Raw genomic sequence first — 21,693 nt, 5'->3', positions numbered from 1 at the left:
CTTTTTCATTTACTAGTGACTTGAAGCCTAGACCCTAGATTAAAAGCCTGATGCTCTACCAACTGAACTAGCCAGGCTCACATGGACAAATGGCAAATTTCATGCAGAAGAGAAATTAGTCATGAAAATGAGGGCAGGAAACAATACAGAAAACTTGCTACTCTTGCTTTCTTAGCAGTCCTAGCCCCAGCCTGCTCCTCCATCTGGCGCCCTGAGGCCTTATTCTTTCTTTAGTTAAATATCAAATCCAGGAGAAAACACAGTTATACAGAAATGTCATTGGAAATACAAAAATTAAAAAGGAAAATGCAATTCCCATCACTTTAGCGTATCTAGGCCATTCCTGTATCGAGAGGACCTGCTAAGGTCCCTGTGTGCTTATGAGAAACCTGGAGGAACTCATACCACAGCCTGAACATGAAACTCAACTGCTTCCAGGTGCCGCAGTAAAACCCTTTCCCTGCTGTGACTTTGAACTCCATAGGATTTTATGAAAATATGCTAATGAGTGTGAATATAAAGTAACTGAAATATGCTTCATGCAAAAGGTCTCTTGTAAGGTATCATTACAAAGCTTATAATCTACTGTGTGTGTTCATCCTATTTGTATGAACCGATCATTCCTGTATCTGAAACTAGAAATATGAAATATAACTCTGAGGTCCTATTGTAATGAGGCAAAGTGTGGGCCATTAATAGTGGTTTGGACTCTTGATGGCTCCCATTAACCAGAACAATTGACTGGAGATGGCTCTGCACCATCTGTGAGTCAGGCCAGGAAGAATGAAGGCTTGGGGTCTCCCAGGACATGTGACCATGTCACCTGGTACAGGAATCCATCTTAAACCTGGGGCTTTTCCCCAGGAGAGAGACAAAAGATTCCTGCCTTGTAGCAAAGCTGTATAAGGGATGGAACAGAAGAAAGGTGGGTGCAGTCATGAGAAATCCCCTAGCTACCTTGAGCTGGAACAAGGACTATACCTGGTGAAAAGATTGGGCCCAGACAAGAAATAAGTCTAGTCTGCAAAAGAAGCGTATTGGAAGATCTCTGAGGGTGAGACTTGATCTGTATTGAGTTTCATGCTGTATTAGGCTTGGACTTGCATGTTTTTGTTTTATTTTGCTCTATGGAGAATACAAATGGCACAGAGAAGGAAAAGATAATGCCATAGAAAAGTCTCTGTGTGTGTGTGTTAGATGGCTGGAGGGTGTCTAGAAACCACTTTCCTCTAGTTTCTTTTCTCTGATTTCCTTTGGAGAATCTGAAGCAGGGAGCAGAAGCCATTGCTACCTCTGAGGCTTGAACTCATAATCTTCAGACTATGAGACTGACAAGCTGTCAACTGCACTAAGAAGACTTGGTAAAGCTTTAGGCTCCGTGCATATAGGACCCTCCTACATCGGTGACTGGGGCAGGGAAGGAGCCAGGGGTGTGCTGGAAGAAGCAGGGAGCTCTGGTGCCCACAGACCTGTCCTGGCAGCTTTCTCAGCAGCAAAGAAATCAATTTGCCCTGCCAGTGAACAATCTCCTGGAACTAATGGCAGCACAGGGAGGATGTTTCCAAGCTGTGCACCTACTGCCACATTTTAGAACTTACTCTCCTTTTCTGAGCAGGGCACTTTCCATGGGAATTAGGCAAAGCAAACTACACAGGTAAGAGGAACACGCTGGGGAAGGTACATGGGGAACAGAATCCAGGGCTCCAGATAAGGCCTAGAATTTATAATCCCAGCAGCTTTCCCTTCTGCACTAACCAATTGCACCACTGCAGATGCTGTTTAGATGGATTTGGGAAGCAGGCAGTTCCCAGTCTCTGTGGTTCACACCTTTGCCTATTAATTGAAAAGCAGCTGGTTCAAACCTAATTCAAGATGCGGCTTTTCAGTAATGAGACTCCAGTACGTTTTAACAGGAAGAAAATCTCCTCTATTCTGGTTTAGCCCCATTTGACTCCTTCTGCCCATCTTCTCCGCGCCCCTCAGTCTCTTTCCTTCCCCACTGGGGCCATGCAGAGAGGAGCCGCAGTCAGTCTCTGTCACAGAGAGTCTGTATCCTACAAACGGAGGGAGGGGTCACTCTAAAACATTGATAACGGGGAGGGGAGGGGTGTGCGTGGTTAGGAGGAGAAAGGATGGAGACCTAACAGTAGGGCCCAAAAAGATTCCTCCAAACAGGGGAGATCTCCTGCTGCCCCCCATCTGCGGGAAGAACAACTGTGTGTGGGGGGTCTCCACATTCTGTTCCCGCCCCAAGAGCCAACTGTGGCAATGGGAGCTGCAGGGCTGGAGTCTGTGGGCAGCAGTGCTCAGAGATGCCCCCAGCCCTCCCACTTAGGGGCTGCTGCCAGAGGGGGGTGCAGGTTTCTTTCGAGAGCTGCCCGAGGTAAATGCTGCACCCTTCATCCTCTCCTGCACTCTCAACCCCCTGCCCCAACCCAGACCCCACACCTGCACCCAAACTCCTTCCAGGACCCTGCTCCTTGCACACTCTCCTGCACCTCAACCCCCTGACTGAGCCCAGACCCTGAACCCAAACTCTCTCCCAGATCCCAGCCCCTCTCCCTCTCACACCCAAACTCCCTCCCAGAGCCTTAGGCAAGTGTGGGGAGGGGGGGCAGGACTTGGTCCCATTCTGGGCACCACCAAAAATTATACAAACCTGCCGCCTCTGTCCAGCCCAACCTTCTGCTGATACACCTCAGCCCACACCCGTGCAGGGTTTGAAGCTTCCATTGCTTAAATTCCAGGACACTGAGGGATTTCAGCTCCACTTTGCCCAGAAGGAATCTTCACCCCACTAACAACCAGGTTCTTGTCCATGGGATCACTGTTAGGGGGACTGGGTCCCTCGGTGTCTTTTCTCTCTCTATGACAGGCCAGGGTGCAATAACTGGGGCATCAGAGCACCCAGGACCTTCTGTGGGGCTGCCATTCCCCTTCCCCTTCTCTGGTCTCATCTGTCATTGACTCCAGCCTTTTCTCTATCCATCGTCAGCACCTCCCAAGCAAGCTGCACTCACCTCAAAAAGACATAAAGTCCTGTGGCACCTTATAGACTAACAGACGTATTGGAGCATAAGCTTTCGCAGGTGAATACCTGCTTCGTCAGATGAACGTGGCGGAAATTTGCAGGAGCAGCTATAAATATGCAGGTAAGAATCAGTCTAGAGATAAGGAGGTTAGTTCAATCAGGGAGGATGAGGCCCTCTTCTAGCAGCTGAGGTGTGAACGCCAAGGGAGGAGAAATTGCTTTTGTAGTTGGCTCGCCAGGCACAGAATTCCCACTGCATTCATCCGATGAAGTGGGGATTCACCCCTCAAAGCTTATGCTCCTGTACATCTGTTAGTCTATAAGGTGCCACAGGACTCTCGCTTTTTAAAAATCCTGGTTAACGCAGCTACCCCTGTGATACTCAAAAAGACAGTGTCCCCTGTTGGGTGTACATCACTGACCTCTCTCCTTTCAAAGCACTGACTGCCCCTCTGTTTCCTTGCCTCTCAGTCTGAGCAGATGGGACCTTTCCCTCCAGTGCTGGAGGATTCGCCCTTCTCATCTACCCTTGTCCCAAGCAGCACAGTGAGAGGGAATCTTAAATGTACCAAGGTGACTTTGGAGCAGAAACCCCCCAGACCTTCCATGCAATTGGCACTTGCCCCTCACTGAGCAGGACTGAAACTGGTGGGCCACATCCCCTCTGGGCATGAGCAAAGCATCAAGGTGAAAAAATGAACCTGGATATGCTGGGGAGTGAACCCAGGGTCTCATACATGCAAAGCATGTGCTCTACCACTAAGCTACATCCCCAGATGGGCTGTGTTTGCTATGGGATATACTCAAAGCCTTCCTGTCCTCACTGCATCCAGTGACCTATAAGCTTCACAAGAAGCCCATTCCCCTCTCTGAGGACCAGGCCTGCTCTCCTGGAGGTTACTTGTTCATAGGAGTCACTTTGCAGCATGGCAAGATTCTATGTGTAGGGCAGAGAGAGTTTGTGCCCTGGACTCAGGGGGCAGAGATACAGTCAGCCCTCTCCCCTGCATTGGGTGGTAGGGGTGCTGCAATCCCCTGCTATAAGATCATTGTGGGGTATGCTGTGAGCAGCTCAACACCTCACCCTGGTGGCAGAAGTGGGGTGGGGAGTTCTAGGTGTTTCCACCTGCCTGTGAAGTCCAGCTTTCCCCAGCACATTCACTGCGGTGCAATTGGGTCACTGTTTCCATGGCTGAACAGCAAAGAATCACTCCCAGTTTCCCTTCTAGCCGCAGCAGGATTAGCCTGTGTCAGTGGTTAATGAGGTGGATCTGGTTGTAGATTGTTATTCATTCCCCACCTTGACAATTCACACAGTCCCTTTCCTAATCAAATCCCCAACACCTCAGTGATCCTGGTAGCAGGGGTTGGGTCCTGAGACTTTGAGGGTCCTTTTTTCCCTTCACCTGGAGTGAACTCAGCTTTTCCCCCATCCCAGACAATCCATGAAATAACAACAGGGGCATAAAGAAAGAGGGGAGGGAACATCTCACTGCCAGGACTGGATGTGCCCAGGGCCCCAACTCATCCATTGTCTCCATGGAATTTGGCCCCCTGCTTTGCACAAGGGACAGAGAAAGATCTTGCTGTTCCTGTGGCTGTGCAAGGAAAATTGTGCTTCTGTATGAAAGAGAGGAGGGAAATGGCCCCATGATGGGACAATATCCTCAGGATTAAGCCCTAAGGACTCAGGCTGAGAACTGATAGAACTCCACTCATCTGGGATTTAACAAATTGTCTTCCATGGAGCAGGGCCAGATCCAGCATTTTTGCCACCCCAGGAGAAAAAAAAAATAAAAAAGCTGCAATCAGCAGCAGCTCTACCTCTGCCACTTTTGGCAGTGAGTCTTTCCCTCCAAGGGGGACTGAGAGGACCCAATAGCCACAGAAGCCTCCCCATTCCATTGGTCATCTCTAGGTGCCTGGAGCCAGCCCTGCCATGGAGACACTGGGAAGATGGAGGAATCAGGAAACAGCCACAGATTTATTTACATTGCAAGTGAAAAATAACTGAAGCGTTTTTTTAATTGAAGTCACTTTTCCCTGACTGGGAATTGAACCCAGGCCTTGGCAGTGAAAGTGCCAAATCCTAACCACTAAACCACCAGGGAGCTGATAATGTTGCTTTTTTTCTCACTTATGCTACACTTTCTTAGGCTACTTTCTATCCACTTTCTGACAGTACTCCATTGTCCACTCCCTGAGGGGTTAAGAACAGAGAGTACAGGAAAAGACGGTTACTCACCTTTGTAACTGTTGTTCTTCGAGATGTGTTGCTCATATCCATTCCAGTTAGGTGTGTGCGCCGCGCGTGCACATTCGTCGGAAAACTTTTACCCTAGCAACTCAGTGGGCCGGCAGGTCGCCCCCTAGAGTGGCGCCATCATGGCGCTTGATATATACCCCTGCCGGCCCACCCGCTCCTCAGTTCCTTCTTGCCGGCTACTCCGACAGTGGGGAAGGAGGGCGGGTGTGGAATGGATATGAGCAACACATCTCGAAGAACAACAGTTACAAAGGTGAGTAACCGTCTTTTCTTCTTCGAGTGATTGCTCATATCCATTCCAGTTAGGTGAATCCCAAGCCTTACGTAGGCGGTGGGGTCGGAGTGAAATGTGGCAGAATGAAAACTGCTGAGCCAGAGGCTACAGCATCTCTTGACTGTCGAACCAGGGCATACTGCGAAGCAAAGGTATGGACCGAGGACCAATGGAGCTGCGTGACAGATCTCGTGGGTAGGAACACGAGCCAGCAAGGCGGCAGATGAAGCCTGAGCCCTGGTAGACTGTACGATGATGTGGCTTGGGGAAATATGAGCCAAATCGTAACAAGTGCGGAAGTCCGCCATCACCCAAGATGAGATCCTCTGAGAGGAAAACAAGCAAGCCCTCCCTTTGGCCCGCTACCGTGACAGAGCTGGGGCACCTTACGAAATGGTTCTGGCAGCGCAATATAAATGCGAGCACACCACAGATGTCCAAGGAGTGCAATGGTTGTGCCCATTGCGTTGAGCTGTGGGTAACATGAAAGGCCGAAACCACCTTAGGGAGGAAAGCCGGGTGCGGTCATAACTGCACCTTGTCTTTGTGAAACCTAGTGTACGGCGGAATCACCGTAAGAGCTCTGAGCTCGGAGACCCGTCTGGCCGATGTAACAGCTACGAGGAAAGTTGTCGTCCAAGACAGGTATAGCAGAGGGCCAGTCGTGAACGGCTCGACTGGGGGAGACATAAGTCTGGTTAAAACTAGGTTGAGGTCCCAGGTTGGGGCTGGGCGGCGCACCCGAGGGTGCAAGCTCTCCAAGCCCTTGAGGGATCTCGAACCCATAGAGCGTGAGAACACGGAACGGCCACCTTAGCCTGGCTGGAAGGTAGAGATGGCTGCTGAGTGTATCCTCAGCGATGATACCTCCAGGTCCTGCCGCTGAAGGCAAGAGGCAGGCCAAATAGAGGGGATCGAGACCTCAGCAGGAGCAAGATCGAGCGTATTGCAGCTGTAGAAGAAACGCTTCCACCTGGCCCGGTACGTTGACCAGGTGGAAGGCTTCCTGTCACCCCGGCTCAGTTACGCAGCAGCCACACCGTGAGGCGAAGAGGCTGCAGGTCCAAGTGACGAAGCCTGTCGTTGCCCTGAGTGATGAGGTCTGGGTGGGGTGGCAGGGTAATTGGGTCTGTTATTGACAGGCCGAGCAACGTGGTATATCAGTGCTGCCTGGACCACTCTGGAGTGATCATGATGATGCGCGCTCTGCCCCTGCGGAGTTTGAGCAGGACCTAATGAACCAGTGGGAACAGTGGGAAGGCATAATGGAGTTGGCCTTTCCACGGCATCAGGAATGCGTCCAAGATCGATCCCGAGGAGAGACCTTGGAAGGAGCAGAACATCTGGCATTTTCTGCTCTCGCGGTGAGCGAACAGGTCTATGTGAGGAAACATCTCCGCTTCTGGAAAGCAGAACGCCTCACATGGGGCAGAGTGATCACTCGTAAGACAGGAAAGACCTGCTGAGTCAAAGCGCCAAGACGTTCCGAACGCCTGGAAGAAAGGACGTCACCAGCTCCATCGAGTGGGCCATGCAAAAGTCCCGGAAATGGATGGCCTCCTGACAAAAGGGGGGAGGACCATGTCCCTCCCTGGATATTTATGAAGCACATGGCCGCTGTGTTGGCTGTAAACACCGAGATACAACGGCCTCGCTGCTGCCGCTGGAACCCCTGGCACGCCAGGCGGACTACTCTCATTTTTGGGGCATTGATGTGGAATGCCAGCTCCCGAGAAGACCAAAGGCCTTAAGCTCGGAGGTGACCATGAGCACTTGAGCAGAGAGATGACGCATCCGTCGTCAGGGGCAGTGAGGGCTGGGGCGGATGAAACCGCATCCCTGCCCACACCAGGGAGGGAGTTAGCCACCACTCTAGGGAGCCTAAGGTGCTCGAGGGAACGGTGACTATCATGACCATTGGCTCCCTGTCCGGGTGGTACGCCGAGGTGAGCCGGACTTGGAGAGGACGGAGGCGGAGCTTGGCGTGTTTGGTTACAAACTTGCGGGCAACCATGGACCCAGGAGACTGAGACAAGTACGAGCCGAGGTCGTTGGGAAAGCCTGCAGACCTCAGATGATTGTTGCCATCGCCTAAAACCGCAGTTGTCATAAGCAGGCTCCGGCTAGGTAGGAGACCAGGATAGCCCCTAGGAAGTCCAACCTCTGCGTGGGAACCAGAGTGGATTGCTCTATAGTAATCATCAGGCCTTGACCTGTGAATAAGACCGTGACGATGCCCACGCGCTGAGTGGTTTGTGTCTCAGAGTCTCCTTGGATAAGCGAATCGTCCAGATACGGAAAAACGCATATCCGACATCAGCGAAGGTAGGCGGCGACTATGGCCGTAAACCAGAAGTACTGACAGTTGGCTAGAAAGCGGAGGTATCTCCTGTGCGGAGGGAAGATGGCGTTGCGAAAGTACGCGTCCTTCATATCCAGGGCGGCATAGTAGCCCCCAGGAGGCAAGGATGGAATAATAGTTCCCAGGGATACCGTGCGGAACTTCAACCTTATCCTAAACCGGTTGAGTGCGTGCAGGACTAGGAAGGTCTGAGACCTGCGTTCGAGTGGGGGGACTAGGGCATAACGGGAGTAAAACCCCTTGCCCCTTTCGTCCATCGGCGTCTGCACCTCTTGTACGAGGAATTGCTCGTGAGAGGGGTCCCTGAAGGGGGACAGGGCTGGAACAAATTAGAGGTGGTACCTATGCTCCACCGTGCGCAGGATCCAGCGATCTGAAATTAACTGGGGCCACGCCAGGAGAAAGCGGGATTGGGATCCCGGCCTGTGACTGGTACACCGCCCTCAGGCGCACCTTGGAAGGTTCGTCTTTGGTCCCAGTGGTAATTGCGAGGGACTTTGACTTTGGCTCTTTAGGGGTCCTGACGTTCGTCTGCGACCACCTTGGCCTCGCCATTTGCCAAAGTCCTGTCTCTGGCTAGGCACAGAGTATGGCGGCTGGGGACAGAAAGGCCTGCGTTTGGTCGCTGGCATATGCATGCTGAGAGCGCGCATTAGGACCCTATTGTCCATCAGGCTTGGCAGCCTGAGGCTGTCTTTGCCGCGAAAGGCCTTTACCAACAAAGGGTAAATCCTGAATGGCATACTGCAGCTCCGGCCGGAGGTTTGAAACCTGAAGCCATGAGATGCACCTCATGGCGACACCAAAGGCCAGAGTCCTGGCTGCAGAGTCTGCTGCGTCCAACGAGGCCTGGAGGGACGCTCTGGGTACCTTTTTTTTTTTTTTTTTTTTTTTTTTTTTTTTTTTTTTTTTTTTTTTTCCCGTCCTCCAAGACGGCAGCGAACTCTTGGCGGGAGTTTTGAGGGAGAAACTCCATAAACTAAACTACCTTCACCCAGGTGCTATAATTATCGCAGCTAAGCAAGGCTTGTTGCTTTGCTACCCAGAGCTGCAGGGCCTCTGCAGAGTACACCTGGCGGCCAAACAGGTTCATTCGCCAAGCCTCTTTCGGTTTCGGGGCTGGCGCCCGCTGGCCATCATATCAGAATCGTGGTCCTGAGCATAAGATCTGCGCATGTGGGATGACACGGATGCGTGTCCAGATGGCCATGGAGGTACTAAAAGAAGGCACAGGCAGAGTCTCTGACTCTATCGGACCTTGCCCAACTCGGCACCGGGAACCGGCACCGGGAGGCGTACCGGTACCTGGAACGAGATCCAGACCCGCAACCAGAACGGTGCCGGGAGGTCGACCGAGATCTCGAGGCTCGGGGAAAGGCTACAGGAGTCAAGGTACCTGTCACGGTGCAGCGAGTGCGACCAGTACCGATGAGGAAAACAGCACCGGGACTGCAAGTGGTGTCGGGCGTGCCGACAGGATCTGGAATGTCTGCGGGACCGTGATCATGAACTGCTGTGCTGACAGAGGACGGTCACATGAAGAGACTGTATTACCCGCACCGTCGGTGCCGGGGTCAGGCAGCATCGACTCTGTCATGGCAATGAGATCCCTCGCCGTTGGTAATGTCTCCGGCGTGGAGGGGACAGCAGGCTCAACCACAGTGCATACTGGGGAGCTGTCAGGCACCGGATTCGACGGCCCTCGTGGGACCGGGATCAACGGTACCGAGGTCGTCAGAGCTTCGGTAGGTGTCGGTGCCGGGCGATCCGAGTTAGATGAGCTGTCTGGCTGCGGTGCCGTCGGCACGGAAGCAGCAGGAGCAGTAGCTCAACCACGGCGCGTGCCGGGGAGCCGTCAGGCACCGGATTCTACGGCCCTTGTGGGACCGGGATCGACGGTGCCGACGTCGTCGGTGCCGCAGCAGGTGTCGGTGCCGGGCAATCCGACTTAGACGAGCTCTCTGGCTGCGGTGCAGTTGGCACGGAAGCAGCAGGAGCAGTAAGCTCTACCACGGCGCGTGCCGGGGAGCTGTCAGGCACCGGATTCAATGGCCCTGGGGGACTGGAATCGACGGTGCCGATGTCATCGGTGCCTCTGCAGGTGTCGGTGCCAGGCAATCCGACTTAGACGAGCTCTCTGGCTGCGATGCAGGTGGCACGGAAGCAGCAGGAGCAGGGGGATCAACCACGGCACGTGCCGGGGAGCCATCAGGCACCAGCAGGAATCGTAGGCTCTCTCGACCTCGGAGGAAGGGAGCGGTGCCGAGTCGACTTCGGTGCCGGCGACGGCCGGTGCCGAAAGGCCTTGGCAGTACCGGCGGGGTCCGGTGCCGAGGAGGCGCTTCTGCCAGCCGCTTGATCATCGCTCGGCGCCAAAGGTGGAGGGGTAAGTGAAAGTCCCGCTCCTTTTTGCTCTCGGCTTAAAAGCCTTGCAAATGGGGCACTTAGCTGTCAAGTGTGATTCCCTGAGGCACTTCAAACAGGAGTCGTGTGGATCTCCCTTCGGCATCGGCTTCTGGCAGGCCGAGCCCATTTTAAAACCCGGTGAGCCGTGCATGGGCTCCGGCACCGGGTGCAGAGAAGGGGCTACTTCCTGAACCCCGCTAACTATTACTAAACTAACTATGTTAGCAAAGAAAAAACGTATAACTATACAAATATATATATAAAAGGATTATAACTGCATAACTATATACGAGAACTACGAGTAGCTAGGGAAGTGGAGGTCAGCTAAGCCACGCTCCACTGTTCCAACGACCGACACGGGCGGTAAGAAGGAACTGAGGAGCGGGTGGGCCGGCAGGGGTATATATCAAGCGTCATGATGGCGCCACTCTAGGGGGCGACCTGCCGGCCCACTGAGTTGCTAGGGTAAAAGTTTTCCGACGAATGTGCACGCGCAGCGCGCACACCTAACTGGAATGGATATGAGCAATCACTCGAAGAAGAACCCCTGTACTCTGGGTCACAACCTCAGCCCAACACAAGCCACTGAAATAAACTCTAAGGATGCTTCCTCCAGCAGGATCACAGAGCCACGCAAAAAAAACCCAGGAGGAACAATCCTCCTCTGTCTTCATTTACCCCATCGCAACCCTCTCAGCAGCCGACTCTTGCAGGAAGGACACTCAGATGATAGGAGCTCTGGCATAGAGACCAAGGGAGGGGTGTTGCTTCCTCTCACTGTGAGCTGATCACAGTCTAACTCTGTGCAACAGGGCTCTGAACTTTGCCATCTTGTGTGTTCTGAGAGCAGAGCTCCCTGGACCCTTCTGCTGAGAGCATGGTGATTGCACAACAGCTGCAAGGCCTTTTTCCCTCTCCTTGTCCTCCTTGGCTTCCCCAGACTTTCCTCACAAATGGTTCTATAAGGTGCTGAAGGGATCTAAGGACCTGCAGGTTTCCCTCACCCATCTCTTAAAGCAAACAGTGATTCCCTTCTCTGACACTCCTGGGTCTGGGCTTCTTTTGAGTTTTTCCCAAGGGGGGGCCTGATTCCCTGTGAAAATGTGTGTGTGGCACCAGCTTGTCTGCCCCCTCTCTGGGAACCAAGAAACTTTTTCAGACTCTCCCCCACTAGATGAGTCCAACAGCACCTCCCCTTGGTGGGAGAATCCTAAATTCTGATCTCCAGCCCTGGTTGCTCTGACCAGCTGATGGCGGCAGCATGTTAAATCAACCCCAGCTCACTGGGCTAGAAAGCAGCATCTAACCAGCCTAGTGACAGCTTTGGTTTGCTCGCTGGAGACATAACAAACCAGGAAAGAAGGCAAATGTCAGGCTACGTCTGCACTACAAGATAAATTCGAATTAGCTTCAACTGATTTTATAAAACAGATATTATAAAGTGGATTGTGCGCGTCCACACTAGGAACATTAATTCAGTGGTGTGCGTCCATGGTCCGAGGCTAGCGTCGATTTCTGGAGCAGTGCACTGTGGGTAGTTACTGTAAAATAATGACGCCAATAACGTCGATTTGCGTCCACACTAACCCTAATCCGATATAGTAATATCGATTTTAGCGTTACTCCTCTCGTTCTGTAGGAGTACAGAAATTGATTTAAAGAGCCCTTTAAATCAATTTAAAGAGCCCTTTAAATCGATATAAAGAGCAGTGTAGTGTGGACGGGTGCAGCGTTAAATCGATTTAACGTTGTTAAAATCGGTTTAACAGCGTATTGTAGACCAGGCCTCAGACAGGGAACCACAGTTCACAAATAAACACCTTCAGGGCACCTTCTACACTGCGACTGGGCAGTTGACTGACTTTAAATCTAGTTAGCTCTGTTGGGAGAGCATGATGCTCTTAATCCCACCATCATAAATTCAAGCCCCATGGTGGGTGGTCGCAACAAACCTTAGGTGTCACTCTTCTGCTAATACTCACAGATCAAAATGAAACAAACTCTCTGTTCTCTTCAGCAGGTCATGTTTCTTCCTCTCTCTTAGCTTCAGTAAAACATGAAGAGAGACCAAACTGACATTTGCATCCTATGTTAAGAGGGTATTTTCTCCTCTTCCATTGTACTCTAGGCAAGAAGAGAGGATAGTAACCATTTAACGGATGATTGCAGAGGGAAAAGTTTGGTCTTTATAAATAGGACAATGATCAATTGGTCTCTATGTCCACTGATGGTAGGACAAGAAGTAATGGGCTTAATCTGCAGCCAGCGAGATTCACGTTAGATATTGGGAACAGCTTTCTAACTCTGAGGGTAGTTAAGCTCTGGAATAGGCTCACAAGGGTGTCTGTGGAGTCACTGTCCTCGGATATTTTTAAGAACAGGTTGAACAAACCTCTGTCAAGGATACTCTGCATATACTTGGTCCCATAGACAACCTGCTCTGGCTCTGGTTCCCTCCTTCTGCTCCCTGCCTGGGCCGACTGCTGTGGGCACTTGACCCCACATGGCCCCAATGCATCGTCTCTGCTTGGCCCTGCCTCAGCAGAGAGGGCTGGATTTCATGACCTCTCCAGGGCCCTTGCAGCCGTACAGCTCTATAATTCGATGCCATCGCAATACAATATAAACAACAAAATGGAAACACCCCAATCTAACATCTAACAATTCAGCGTGAACTGACATTCCACAGCACAAAGTGACAACACGTAGGAGTGCAAAGCCTGACAATTCAGCACCATGTAAATGAACGTCCCATAGGGCAAAATGACGCACTGCAAAAGAGCTCAGCTCAAACCAACACAACACAAGCCAGTGCAAAAACCATACAACACGAAACAATGCATCAGAGTGCAAAGTGACACTGTGCAAAACAGCTCAGCGTGGAACAACGACACAGCACAAACCCACACAACAGAATCATATAGAAAGGTAGGGCAGGGAGGGACTCTGAGAGTCAGGACCAAGTCTCCCTTGGCCACCCCGACAGGTGTTTGAAGAACAAGGAAACAAAGGGCACCACAAACTTATGTTTTTTGGATGAGCAAAGAAAAGGGAGCAGCATTGTCCCCCTCGGGTAGCCCCTGTTCAATTCCAGGTCAGAAAACAAAACTCTTCTGCAAGAATATCCAAAAAATGTTGTGTTTCACTTCACTTCATCAGTACAGTTGTGTGGCAATTAAATGGGGAAATATGGATGTATCAGAAAATGGCTTGGAATGAAGGAAGACAAAAATTGATGGGTCGAGAGAACAGGCCCTGTTTCCCCCTGGTTTGGAGCTTCTCTCACAGCTACTGGAATAGAAAAGCTAAGCAAATGGGGTTCTATTGTTGCAAAGGAAATTGAAGTGAGGCCATTTTCTGCAGATAGAATTAATGGTAATATCAGGAGTGGGATGTGAAATCACATCTCTATGCACAGACCAGAACAGCCAAGAGATTGGAAAAAAAAATTTTTATAACTAGCACTTTAGACCAGTCCACCATCCTGATACTACAAAGAATATGACTTATGAACCCTAGTTTTCATTAATAGTTGATGAACTCTTTAGGGCGGTCGAGATGGCACATCTCTTTCAACTCCTAGAGACCTTCTACAGCACAGCTGATTTTTAGACACACTCACCCGGACCTAAAGTTACACATTTCCTGGAGCTCCATGAGTTCTATGGTGTTGTAATCTCCCTGCTCACGTTTTAAGTGAACAAAAGATGGGTGCTGGCATTCTGAGAGAGTATTGGTGAACCTCAAAATCCTGCCCTGGGGGCCAGACAGTTAAGCAAGCAGCACCCACAACCTCTACCATGATAACATCCTGTCTGGGAATAATTCACTTACCAATAGCTGAGGTGTGAAATCCTCATTTCTGTGTTGTTCTATCACTGTAGTCCCCACTTTGCTATTGCTTGTCTGTATAATCTCTGTCTGCTTCTGTGACTATTTCTGTCTGCTGTATAATTAATGTGTTGGGTGCAAACCAATTAAGGTGGTGGGGTATAATTGGTTAGATAATCATGTTACACTATGTTAGGATTGGTTAGTTAAATTTCTGTAAAATGATTGGTTAGGGTATAGCTAAGCAGAACTCAAGTTTACTATATAGTCTGCAGTCAGTTAGGAAGTAAGAGGGGGAATGGGAATAGGGGTAGGGGAATTAGAATTATGTTTTGCTAAGGGGGGGGAATAGGAACAGGGAAGGGGAACAGGGACACAGGCAAGTCTCTGTGGTGTCAGAGCTGGGAAGGGGGATACTGAGGAAGGAAACAGGAATCATTGCTTGCTGGAAGTTTACCCCAATAAACATTGAATTGTTTGCACCTTTGAACTTCGTGCATTGCTGCTCTCTGGTCACGTGAGAAGGACCAGGGAATGGGAGGGTGATGGGATAAACCCTCTAACAAGTACGTCTTTCAGGGTGTGAAACCCCCCAGAACCAGTATAATTAAGCTGACCTAAGCCATGGTTAGATAGTGCTAAACAAAAGGAAAGATTGTTCTGTCAATGTAGCTATTACAGGGATGGAAAACCCTTCTGGTCACTGTAGCAACTGTCTACTCTGCAGTGCTAGAGCAGTGTCACAGCAGCATTTTAAGTGCAGACAGCCTCAGAGTGAGACCAGATCTGGCTCCAGCATTAAGAAAACAGTACTGACAACACACTAACGCCACCATAGTTGGCAGGATTCAAACCTGCGTGGGGAGACCCCAATTGATTTCTAGTCCATCACCTTAACCACTCGGCCACAACTACTTGATGTACAGCTACTGCACTACACAATGATTCTGTTCTCACAGAATTGTCACTTCAAATGGCTCAGACCAACTCCCCCAGCACACTCACTGCTGTGCATTAGTGTAAGTGTGTCCATGGTGAACAGCAAGAGTTCCTGCCCATTTCCCTTCCAGCTGGAGCATGATTAGTGTGTTTGTGGCTAACGACATTGCTGTAGATTGTTGTTCATTCCTCACACTGACAATTCAGACAGTCCCTTTCCTATTCGAATCTCCACCATATCATTCCAATAGCCTGGGGGAGGATTTCTCTGGGGCACTGAAATGTTTCAGGGTTTGGTGTGTGAGCTCAGCCTTGCATTCCATCCCTGATGTTTCATGGACTAACAACAGCAGCAGAAAGAAAGAGCCGAGCCAATATCTCCCTGGCAGGGATGCAGGTGACCACGTCCCCTCTGTCTGACCATTGCCATTGCAGGAGTGAAGGGTTCACTGGAATCGAATGCCCTGGCTCAGACCAGAGACACAGGGAGGTTTTACTGTGATTGGATCTGTGCAAAGGAAATTGTGTCTCTGTGTGAAATTGAGGAGGGAAATGACACGTCCACATGGTGGCCCAATGCCTTAAGGAATGTGGGCGATGGACTCTGCCTGAGAAATGATTTAACAGGAATTTGTATCAATGTGTTGCCCTGATTAAAAGCTATGGCTGTAAGGTGCCACTGTTGTTAGTACTTGAACCTGCGTCGAGACACCCGAGTGGGTGTCAATTCCATTACCTTAATGAGGGGTAGTTGATTATTTTGTCAAGATCCAAATTTCTTGGTCAAGATCTAGTCAATTTCTAGATGACAGAGAAAATAATACACTGATGATAATAAGAAGAATTTAGAAATATTTACAGTTGCTATGGGCATAACTATGATGATTGTTTCATGTTTCACTCTTTATATCTGACACCACCATCACCTTTCCCTTTAGCCTTGTAGTTTACCAAGGGTAAAACTAAACATCTCTTCAGATACAAGGGAGTGTTTGTGTTCATTCCTGTTAGCTACACAGCGGTTTGATGTAGCTGCTTTCAGTCCTCCGGCTCTGCCCTGATAAGTAACATTTCAGGGTGTCACTGAACTGAAGGAGGGAAATCATTTTTTGACAGATTACGCCTCCTCTTAAAGGTGTTTGTCTGGCTGGCAGCCCTGGTTCCCAGGTCTCTCCTGAGGGAAGAAAGTTTCTGTGCAAAATACTAAAACTTTTAACAGAGAGGAGGGAAAGGCGACGACCACATGATGGGGCCAGTATGTACCACAACATGGTTCTTTTATGTGGGATGACTCTGAACATTGACTGATCCCCACTCCCTTGGATTTGAAGAGATGTTGAGTTGTGCACTTAGGAACCTATAAGGCTGAAGCAATTTTATGGGTGGTGACACTACGATGGAAGGGTTTTTTAATGTTGTAGAAATTGTTAAAAACACTTAGCTTAAACTGGAACTGCCTGTTATTAAAGGCTGGTTTCCCCACGTCAGATCCATAAGCTCTCCTAGAAACACCCTGGGTTCTCTCCTGCCTCGGTGGGAACTAGAGGGAATCGTCCCCGGCTGCCCTTGGCTCTAGGCTGATTTTTCTGGGGAGGGGACGTGGAATTGATTTGTTCGCTGTTGAGAAGGGAGCCGGGCCAGTTCTCAGGGAACCAGAACTCCTAGCATCTTCCCAGCCCAACCCAGGCTGCTGCCCCGTCCCAGTCTCTGTTCCTCTGGGAGCCCTCCATGTTTGACTCTAGAGCAGGCTGGGAGCAGCAGCTGAGGCAGAGGACAGCCTGGGCCAGGCAGATAAGGAGTTTAGCAAGCAAAAAATGTAAAACGGCAGTGGATTATTACCTTGGACTTGATGGCATTTCTCCATTGGTCTGTCTGCCTTGGGGCAGGGACAATAACACGTCCTGCTGCATTCGTTATTTCAAGAGGCAGTTTAGGATTTTCATTCTCACACACAGTGCACAAAGCAGGACTCAACCTTTGGCATAAACTAAACAAGCTGCTCACAGATTCTGACAGCCACAATGAGCGTTCGGGTGAGAGCTCAGACCTGCCCCTGTCCCAGAGGGAGAGTGTCATCTGTGTGGGGACTGGAGCACTGACCTACCCGCTGCTAACTCCCAAACTTTCAGTAACTCTATTATCAGTGCCTGTGAGTGTTATTTAAACCATAAGAAAAACCACACTGGGCTAGACCAAAGGCCCATCTAGCTCTGAATCCTCTCTTCTGACAGTAGCCAATAGCAGGTGCCCCAACAACCAGTCAGCAAGGCATCACCAGGAGTTGAACCCAGGATCTCCTGTTTACAAAACAGATGCTTTAGCCAGCTAACCCATGGGTGGCTAAAACACAGTGTTTGCCCACACCTGACTCCCTGCCATCACCACTGGGGCCTGACAAGCTTTGCTTGTATTTGGATTCTGCAAAGCAGAGGAGCAGGTGACGTTTTCCTTACAAGTTGTTTGTGAGTGAATCTTTGGCCAGGTCTGCACTACAAAGTTGTTTCAGCAGAATTAGGTTGCTCAGGTGTGTGAAAAACACACAACACTACCTCAGTTGGCAGCTTGTGGCTGGTGCACACACTGCAATGCCACATCTGGCGACAAAACTGCCCTGTTTTGCTGACAAAATAAAACAACTTCGATGAGAGGTCTAGAGCTTTTTGAAGCAAACTTGAAGTGACAGAGTAGACGCTGCTGTTTATTATATCACCATAACTGGCCTCCTCCAGTATCCCACAATGCCCGCCGTGAACTCGCCTGCCCTGCATTCCTGCTACAGAGCCATGGGCCCCTCCCCATTCATTGCTCTGGGAAGTTCTGACAGCTGAGCCAGCTGCTCTGCTCTGGCAGCCAGGAGCAAATCACTGCCGTGGAATGCTGCTCTCTCCCGCACCGCGAACACAGAGCAGATGGCGGGAGCTTCCTTACAGTGTGGGGAGGCCACTGGCACCCGAACTTGACACGCCCAGGACATCCCTTCCCTCGAGGAGGCTCTTACCTTCTAAACAGGGACGGCTGTTTTCTAGTAAAATCACTAAAAGGGAAGGAGAAAACTCAAAAGAGGTTCCTCCTGGTGCTCACATACATGAACCCAAATACTCTCTCAGTCCTCAAAGAGAGACCTGGAGAAGGAGACTTGCTGAAGCAAAGCCACAGGGGTCTCTGAGGTTTCCTTGGCTCCTCGCCCCTGTCCTGCCTGGCTGATGTCAGCATCTCTCTGTGAGGTCATCACCTCCCCACCACCTTTGACCAATAGTCTGAGGTCCTGCAAAAGGCCTTTGTGATGTCACTGCCACACCCCTCTCTTGCTGTGCTAATGTCCTGCCCCTGCCCAGGCACTTTGGAGGTTTGAGCTACTCCTTAGGCAGGGTGATGACACTGGGTGATCGGCTGTTTGGGAAAACAAGAGTCTGTCTTTTTGCCAGGGAAAGGAGAAACTTGGCCAGCAGCAGGGGGTGCAGAACATCACCCTAGCGTGGGGGTGACAGCGCCTCTGGGATCCTGAAATCCCAGCACTTTACACACCTTCATGGAGCCTCCCAACCCCCCTGGGCTGTTGGAACTGCGACCCCAACCCTACTGATGAGAAACAGGCCTGGGGAGGGGAAGCTACTGGCTCAGGGTCACACCAAGTGTCAGAAGGATGGATGGGACCCAGCAGTCCTTCTTTCCAGGCCCCTTTGCTAACTACTGCTGCACACTCCCTCTCACAGCTGGCAATTACAAGCAGGCCCTCATGGCCGCTCCCCCTGCCTTTGAGAGGGAGTGTGCTCTGCTGGAGTTAATGGAGTAGGGGACTGGGAGTCAAGACTCCTGAGTTTCATTGATGGGGATTTCATACTTTCTCGCTATTGGAAATTGCTGGGAGAATCCCCAGCCAAAGCTGCTCTGACAGTGCTAAGCAACATCTGACCATTCAAGGGCGAGCGCATTGTCCAGGAAGAGGAGTGTTTGGCTCTGGGGTTTCACTTCATCCCAGTCTAGAGAGAGGGGCCCAGCTATGGAGTTTGGCTCAAGAAGACCAATTCTCCAATTTGTTAAAGGTGTTTTGAATTCCAGTCCTGTGCTCCAAAGTGCTTGGTGTCATTTGCAAATTTTAGAAGCATGTTCTCCACTCCATTTTCCAAATCAGTAATGAAAATATTGAATAGTACCAGACCCTGGACTGATCCCTGCCGGATCCACTAGGTACACCCTCTCTGTTGGACAGCCAGACATGGAGAAGGGCTCTTGGAATCTAAGCTTTCAACAGCTCTGCACCCACATCACACTGATTGCATCTAGACCACATTTCCCTCGTTTACTTGTGAGAATGTCCTACGGGACTCTGTCAAAAGCCTTAATAACACCGAGCTAGATCCCATCTACTGTTTACCGGCCTCCGCTAGGCCCGGAGCCCTGCCAAAGAAGGAAAGAGGATTGGTTTGGAATGATTTGTTCTTGACAAATCCACGCTCACTAATCCTAAGAACCAAAGTATCCTGTAGATGCTACTGACAAACTGATTGTTTAAGAATGTATTCCAGTATCTCTCAAGCTATGGAAGTAAGGCTAGCTAGTTTGTAAGTCTCAGGGGTCTCTTTGTTCCCCTTTCTAAGATAGGTCCTGTCCCGTTCATGGATGGGAAGATGTTCTTTTTCAGGTATCTCAGAGGAGACCTGGGGCACAACACCTGGTTTGTTTAGGCCACAAAAACAGAGGCAGGAACCTCTTCTGTCCTGCTGGCAAGGAACCCCAGGTACCTAAGAGACGGGGACTCACATCCCTGAATGGACTTAAAAAAGGCAGTGGTTAAAAAGTTTGGTCCCGACCATTTCTTGTTTCCACAGACTAGACATTTTAGCAAACTTTAGAATTGCTTGGTGCTAAACACAGTGAAACTCCCCTTTCTCCTTCACAGAGGGTTTTAATGCCCCTTATTTCACTCAAGCTCATGACTGCCCAGAGTTTGAGAATTGTCCCTGTTCCCATTGGACAGATGGGGAGGAGCCTGAGGTACAGAGAAGGGAAGTGACCTACCCAAAGGCCTACACAGCAAGGCGGTGGCAGAGCCAGAAAGAGAAGCCACCAGTCCTGACTCCTGTTCTAACAAACAGCAAACCCCCCCAGAGGCAGGGATAGAGCCCAGGAATCGAGATGGTGGGGAAATTTCATTGAAACCATTTTTGTCAGAAAATCCCCTTCAGACTAAACCAGTTTGTTTCTCAAAATCAAAACAAGTGGGATGAAACAAACATCAGCATGATGCTAGGGGGTGTCTGCAAGATGGAAGGCAATACCTTACTTGCTGATGGAAAAGCTAGACCTGCCGGTCTACAAGATCAAACCTGAAGAGGGTCCAGAGCAGACAAAGACCGTTCATAGAAACCTTTTGCTCCCTGTGGGGGAATTGGTAGGCACCCCTTATGAGATGGGCCACAAGAGGGCAACTGGGCAGAACGAAGGTGCTGTACCAAAGCCACCTTCCAACATGACAGATGGCCCCCTGCAGCTAACCTACACCTACTCAGCACATCTGAGAGTGAGTCTGAGGAGGAAGACACAACAGTGGTGTAACCTGGGATGAAGAAAAGATTTCAGCCTCGATAAGCTGAATCAAAAGAGAGCACCTCCTCTTTCACCCTAAACCCCATGGCAGAAGTATTTAGGCCCATTCCTGACACTCCTGAGCCACTGGTGGGACCCCCGTGTGATGACATACACAGGTTATTGGACAGTGGCGACATACAGATGGAGGATGTCCTGAGCACCTTTGACCCTCCACTGTTAGAACTAGAAATGCAGGGGCCTATGCCAGTATCTGAGGGGACCTCACGGGAAACCTCTCCATCCGTCACTCAAGAGGATGTCCCCCCTATCACATCAACAGGGATTCTCAATAGGCGAGACAGGGTAATAAGACCAGTGAAACGGTTAACTTACGATGCACCTGGGGTGACTAGTGAGGAGCCAATACATTTAGCACACAGGTTTGTGGAAGCTAAAGTGGGCTATCTGAGGCCCTTTGGAGGTGACCAGTGAGTTGGTATATTAGGGAATGTGATTTGTCGGGACGACAAATTCTGGACTGGGGGGAGGAAGTGAGCAGAGTCAGGATGAGATCTACCCTGACATCTGGTGGTGAACTATGGGGAGTGTGGAAAGAATGTCAGGGAGTGTGGAAAGGAATTTCAGGTGTTTGCACTGGCACACCCACCCTGCCGAGCATAGCCCATGGCAGCCTGAGATGGTTATTTTGACAGCTCTAAGATCCCCAATTTCTTCATTACTGGGGCAGGAGGAATAAAGTGTTGTCACCCTGATTACGTGAATGAGGAACTATGAGACTGCTTTATGACAGAAAGTCTCAACATCAATTAAGTAGCACTCGCTAGACAAGGGACATGGATGCCAAAACCCAGTGAATTGAGAGAGGCTGGGGATAGGTATGTACCTGATGGTATGGGGCACCTTTGAGTGCCTGGCATACCAATTGCACCTCCTTCTCTCTGGAACCTAGCTAGAGGCTGCTGAGCTGAATTCACTTTGCACCAGCACTGGGGCTCCACGACTACAAGCTGAAATCAGTAAGAGCTGAGATCACT

General features: G+C 50.3%; 1 long non-coding RNA gene and 2 other non-coding genes across 3 annotated transcripts in view; all 3 read right to left on the bottom strand.

Moving 5' to 3' along the window:
* LOC127041583 (uncharacterized) overlaps positions 1 to 13,262 on the bottom strand; it is a 222,517-nt gene extending 209,255 nt beyond the window's left edge. The window contains exon 1 of the long non-coding RNA XR_007771677.1: positions 12,982 to 13,262. This is a non-coding gene — a long non-coding RNA (uncharacterized LOC127041583). The remainder of the gene's footprint in view (positions 1 to 12,981) is intronic.
* TRNAE-UUC (transfer RNA glutamic acid (anticodon UUC)) lies at positions 5,071 to 5,142 on the bottom strand. The gene has a single exon. It is a non-coding gene; the product is annotated as a tRNA-Glu (tRNA).
* A 1,741-nt stretch (positions 13,263 to 15,003) lies between the features above and the next one.
* TRNAS-AGA (transfer RNA serine (anticodon AGA)) lies at positions 15,004 to 15,085 on the bottom strand. The gene has a single exon. It is a non-coding gene; the product is annotated as a tRNA-Ser (tRNA).
* Positions 15,086 to 21,693: the final 6,608 nt, after the last annotated feature.

This window comes from Gopherus flavomarginatus (assembly GCF_025201925.1).
Source record: "Gopherus flavomarginatus isolate rGopFla2 chromosome 13 unlocalized genomic scaffold, rGopFla2.mat.asm SUPER_13_unloc_3, whole genome shotgun sequence".
NCBI lineage: Eukaryota > Metazoa > Chordata > Testudines > Testudinidae > Gopherus > Gopherus flavomarginatus.
The sequence above is the reverse complement of the archived record's forward strand: the minus strand, read 5'-3'. Positions and strand labels throughout refer to the sequence as shown.